General features: G+C 45.1%; 1 pseudogene; it reads left to right on the forward strand.

Annotated features, from left to right (window-relative positions):
- Nucleotides 1-12: 12 nt before the first annotated feature.
- On the forward strand, nucleotides 13-1,230 carry LOC108449506 (annotated as a pseudogene).
- The last annotated feature ends 4,888 nt before the right edge of the window (nucleotides 1,231-6,118 follow it).

The raw sequence follows: 6,118 nt of genomic DNA on the forward strand, positions 1-6,118 counted from the left end.
GTACCGTAAGCCTGCTGAATGCCCATCCACCCCAGATTCAGCTCCGAGGTTTGACTGACACAGGCGCTGATGTGACAATTATCTCCTTCTCTGCGTGGCCTCCTACGTGGCCTTTAGCCCCTGTGGGGTCGGCCATCGCAGGGTTGGGAGGAACCACACAGAGCTATTTAAGCGAACAACCTGTGTTGGTGAAAAACGCAGAGGGGCAAACAGCTACAGTTCGGCCCTATGTCACTGAAGCTCCACTTAACCTCTAGGGGCGGGATGCATTGGCTGCCTGGGGGGGTACAGATTGCGACGAATTTTTGATGAGGGCCACTGTGCCAAAGGGCACAGAGTATCCTACACTGCCTTTGCGATGGCTAGTAAACAAACCTATATGGAACCCTCAGTGGCCCCTACCAAAAGAGAAATTAGTCGCCCTTCGTCAGTTAGTTCAGGAACAATTACAACAGGGACATCTTGAGCCTTCTACTAGTCCCTGGAACACTCCTGTTTTTGTAATTAAGAAAAAATCAGGGAAATGGAGATTGTTGCAGGATCTCTGACAAATCAATGGATGTATGGGGGCATTGCAGCCTGGTATGCCCTCACCCACCATGATTCCTGCGGGGTGAGAAATCCTGGTAGTTGATTTGAAGGATTGTTTTTTCACTATTCCTCTGCATCCTGATGACAAGCCAAAATTTGCTTTTACTGTGCCTGCAGTTAACAATGCTGAACCTGCGCAGAGATACCAATGGAAGGTTCTACCTCAGGGCATGAAGAACAGCCCAACTGTCTGCCAATGGTATGTCACTCAGGCTTTGTCCAAAGTCTGTGAGCAGTTTCCTGAGGCATACTGGTACCATTACATGGATGATATCCTGGTGGCAGCATCCACCCGGGACGAGCTGCTGAGGATACGGCCTCTGCTGCTTGATGCTCTGCATTCTTATGGATTGCAGGTGGCTCCACCGTTGGCTCGAGAGAAAGTTCAGCAGCATCCTCCTTGGAAATATTTAGGAGTCAAAATTCTGGATCAGACTATACAACACCAAGAGGTGCAATTCTCGGGTTCTATTAAGACCTTGCATGATGCTCAGAAATTGCTGGGTATCATCAATTGGATACGTCCTTATTTAGGGCTAACCACAGTGTGGATACAACATGCTGGTAGCAAGAATTTTTCTTGCTTCTTTCCAGTCCCATGAGGTATTTTTCTCTCTCACGGAAGATATTAGTAGAGTTCTATAAACTATGAACACCTGTGACCTTGCAAACCTTTGTTTATAGTACGGTAGAAAAATATTTTGACAATGGATGTTTTAGGATTTTAGCCAGTCATCCCAAGGGGTGGCTGATCCTTTGACCAATTAGACTATGAAGAAAAAAGTCTATAAAGAGTTATAAAATAATTAAATAAATCAATTTTGCTGCACAATTCCTGCCTGCTGGATCTCACTTCTCCTCCCTACCACTGCGGGATACTGTGATACCACAGCACAACTTTCTCCACTTTTTAGTATTTTAAAGGGGGACCCTGAGTTGAATTCACCTTGAAAATTGACTCCTGAAGCGCGATGAGCACTGGAGGAGTTGCAACAAGCTGTTTCTGCTCGTCAGGTTTATCGAGTGGATCCCTCCATTGATATCACTGTTTTCATTACCACTCCAGATTTTCATCCTACAGGTTATCATTGGCCAATGGAATAAGCAGTGGCCCAACCCTTCGCTATTCTGAAATGGATCTTTTTGCCACATCAGCCAAAAAAGACAGCACCCACATTCTTTGAATTGATTGCTAGTCTGATAATCAAATGCCGCCAACGGTGTTTGCAATTAATGGCAGTGGACCCTCCAACAATTGTTCTTCCAGTACAGCAGGAACACTTTGAGTGGAGCCTTACTAACAACACTCCTTTGCAAAGTGCGCTGCAGAACTTTTCGGGACAGATTGCCCAGCCTCAAATTATTGCAATCAGCAAAATCAACAAGCTTCACCTTGCGGCCAAAAAATAGTCAGGTGCCAGTGCAAGGGCCCACCATCTTCACAGATGGGTCCGGGAAAACTGGGAAAGCTATTGTCACCTGGAAGGAGGAATCTGAGTGGCAGGTGCTGGAAGGCCATGAGTCAGGCTCAGGCCAGCTGGTTGAACTGAGGTCTTGTTGCCATGGCTTTTCAGCGGTTTTCTCAGGTACCTTTGAATTTGGTCACTGATTCTGCTTATGTAGCAGATATAGCTCAATGTTTAGATTGTTCACTTTTGAAGGAAGTCAATAATGTGGCTCTGTTTTCATTATTGAAAACTTTGTGGAGTGCAATTCAAGCTCGAGTGCACCCATATTACATTCTGCATATTCAGAGTCACACCAATTTGCCAGGTTTCATAACAGAAGGCAATGCCAGGGCTGATATGCTAGCTAACCTTGCGTGGGTAGCACCTCAGCCTGACAAAATTGCACAAGCCAAGGCATTGCACAATTTCTTCCATCAAAGTGAGCATATCTTGCAGAAGCAGTTTCACCTAACGCCAACTGAGGCTCGGGACACTGTCAGCGCTTGTGCTGTCAGAGACTCGCTGCACCTCTGCCATCAGGGGTAAACCCCAGAGGCCTACAGGCCTTTCAGATTTGGCAAACTGATGTAACACACGTTCCTGAATTTGGCAGATTTAAGTATGTGCACCTGTCTATTGACACTTTCTCCTCAGCTATGTGGGCGTCCGCTCATAATGGAGACAAAGGTCACAATGTCATTGCCCATTGGAAATTGGCTTTCTCAATCTTGGGCATACCTTCTTCTGTGAGGACCGATAATGGCCCTGCCTGTCTCTCAGAAGATGCAGCAGTTTTTGCACTTAACGGGGTGTGAACCATACTTTGGGTATTCCACATTCTCCTACTGGCCAAGCCATTGTTGAATGTGCTCATGGCACTTTGAAGTGTGTTTTGGAAAAACAAAAAGGGGGAATGCATGGAGAAACCCCACAGAGTCGATTAGAAAAAGCTCTATATACAATCAATCATCTTACAGTGCCACCAAATTCAAATAATCCTGTTATTTTGAATAATTTTTTCTCATTGCAGTCTTCAGGCGAGACACACCTGCCTTGAGCAAAAGTCTGGGTATGGGACCTACTCACTAAGTGGGAAGGCCCGTGTGAGCTTATTGCTTGGGGGCGTGGGTATGCTTGCATTTGCACAGATACTGGGGTACGATGGCTACCTGCAAGATGCGTTCACTCTGACCTGCGGCACCAGAAGCAGAACAGGCAACCTCTAAGGCAACCTCCAGATGATGACCAGAATGCGATCATCAACCGAATGATCCTCTGATGATGACCAGGATGTCGACCATCAGTCGGATGGTCCTTCTACAAGTAGAGACTGGGATGGTCCTTCTACTAGCAGACTGAACTTTAAGTTTCTTTTGTTATGGAGTCAGAACATTAAAGCCATTAAGGCTGTGTAGAATTAAGCTGATGTAGAATTGTAATAGCTGATATAGGGTTGGGTTCACTTGATGTATTTCCTTGGCACTACTGCTGCCTGCCTTAAATCAGTATGTGATTTAGATTCTGTTTGGTAACTGGCCACTACCAAACGGACCCCTTATGCTGTATTTGTTCTCCTTGCTGCAAGGGATCCCACAGAGGATTACAAACACTACCTTTTTGGTCTTAAACAAAAAGGGGGAATTGCGGACACTAAAAAGCTAGGAGCAGAGGAATTTTCCAGCTGCTACAGCTTCTTGTGAAGTTTTTCTTTCTCATGCAAGCTAACTAAGAAACAGTTTTAGGTTTTTGTAAACCAAGGCTTTATCTCACAGCTGCAAACTTGTTGTCCAAGTTTAGTTTGGTACATTGGAGAAAATATTTTGAATGGGCGTTGTGGAACCTCCACCTATCATTCTAGAGGGTGGATGGTCAAGTGACCAGTGGGGTCATGCCACCCTTGCGAACGAAGCTATATAAGTTGATTTATATAATTAAATATAGCATTTTTGGCCACTTATCCTGAAATTTGAATCGTGTCATTTTTTGCTGTTCTCGGTACAACAGTGACAGTCCTAGTAACTTTTTTATCTCTCATTTTGTTTTAGGGGAAGGGAGGGAAAGGCTCCGAGCTACCCATTCACAGCTTAACCTGCAGCTCCCATGTCCTATTATGTGTCCCAAGTACTTTACCTCTTTTTCCACAAATTGTAGCTTTTTCTTGGACACCCTCAACCCACTTCTGCCTAAGAAGTTCAGCAAATTTATGGTGGTTCTTCTCACTGATTCTTTCTCTTCTCCTGATACGAACAAATCATCCACATATTGTACCACCTGCGTTCCTGGCAAGGCAGGGAAGGATTGTAACAATTCTTTAAGGCCTGTCCAAATAGGTTCGATGACTCAGTGAACCCCTGGGGAAGTCTAGTCCACCACAGTTGTCGTTTTTGCCCGGTTTCTGGATCTTCCCACTCAAAGGCAAATGCATTTCTACGTTCTTCTGCCAGTGGACAGGCCCAGAAGGCATCCTTAAGGTCTATGACACTGAACCATTGGCATTGTGGGGACACCTTACTTAGGAGTGTGTAGGGGTTAGGCACTACCGGATACCAGGTCAAGGCTTGCTTATTTACCTCACTCAGGTCCTGAACTAACCTGTATGTCCCATCCGGTTTCTTAATTGGTAAAATTGGGGTGTTATATGGGGACATATAGGGCTCTAGGGTTCCATTTTCAATAAGTTCGTTGATCACCGGCTGTAGGCCCCTCTTTCCTTCTATGGAAATGGGATATTGGTGTATTCGAATGGGAACGTCCTGCTTCTCTATATTAATCTTAATTGGGGTAATGTCCAGGCCCATAACTTTTCATCTGTTTCCTTTTTGTCCTCTTGTCCCAGTTGTAATATTTTAACCACCGTCCTCCCCTCCTCAGGGACCACCCCTATTTTTAGCTGAATTTGTAAATCCCTCCCTAATAGATAATAGCCTCCTTCAGGTATCGATGAAACATCCCCTACCCCCACTCTCGAATTTCCCTTAAACATTACTTGTTTGATGATTGTTGCTGCAAAGTATTCCCCTTTTGCTCCCATGACCCTGTTAGGGACCGAGTCCGGAGAGCTGGCTGGAAAAATGACACGTACACTGATTCGATTAAGCATCGTTCTCCCTTTATTTTTCAACTATGCCAACTTATATTTACTTTTGCAAAGATTCACGCCCAATCTCTCTAGACAGCCTCTAATCTGCAGGGGAGCCGACCAGTGTATAACTTTGCCAAGTACTCTCAGGCCTTCCTGCAGCCAGGGGCCTGTTCAGGGGCTTTTCCTCAGCAACCCTGGGTTGTCCAATCTTTCCAGGGGTATCATATGCCTCTGTTCCATAAGGAATCCCTCTACATGAGCCTGATCTGTTCTTTACTAATTTGGCATCCTTTTGGCAAATTACACACACATGTCCTCCCAGCTCCACTATCAACTAAAAATTCATACTCTTCCTCCTGGGGGGCTATCAATAAATTTACCAAGGGCTCCAGATGGTACTTCTCCCCCAGGAGGTAGAGCCCCTGACACCCCAAGTCTTCTGGATTTCCTGTCCCCACCTCGTTGACTGTTCTCAAATCCTTAAGCCTGTGTAAACAACCATTCTTGTAATGTCCTTCCTCCACACAGTAGAAGCAAACACCTTTCACAGATCTTTCTGGCCTTGTTCTCATAGGAATCCTGCTCGCTCATTTTTCTTTTTCATTATGTTTTAAATTCTTTGGAGAATCTTTTTCTCGCACGGTAAGCCACCATTATCTTGGCTTTTGCCTTCATCCGCTCTTCATCTCTTCTCACATAAACTTTTTGGGCTTCTCTCAATAGTTCATTCAATTCTTTCTCCTGCCACTCCTCCCTCTTTTCTAGCTTTCTTCTAATGTGTGGCCATGCCCTTGTCCAGTCTCATTCCCTAAAGAATCAGCAACCCTGGGTTGTCCAATCTTTCCAGGGGTATCATATGCCTCTGTTCCATAAGGAATCCCTCTACATGAGCCTGATCTGTTCTTTACTAATTTGGCATCCTTTTGGCAAATTACACACACATGTCCTCCCAGCTCCACTATCAACTAAAAATTCATACTCTTCCTCCTGGGGGGCT

This window comes from Corvus brachyrhynchos, unplaced genomic scaffold (genome assembly GCF_000691975.1).
Source record: "Corvus brachyrhynchos isolate BGI_N302 unplaced genomic scaffold, ASM69197v1 scaffold369, whole genome shotgun sequence".
Classification (NCBI taxonomy): domain Eukaryota; kingdom Metazoa; phylum Chordata; class Aves; order Passeriformes; family Corvidae; genus Corvus; species Corvus brachyrhynchos.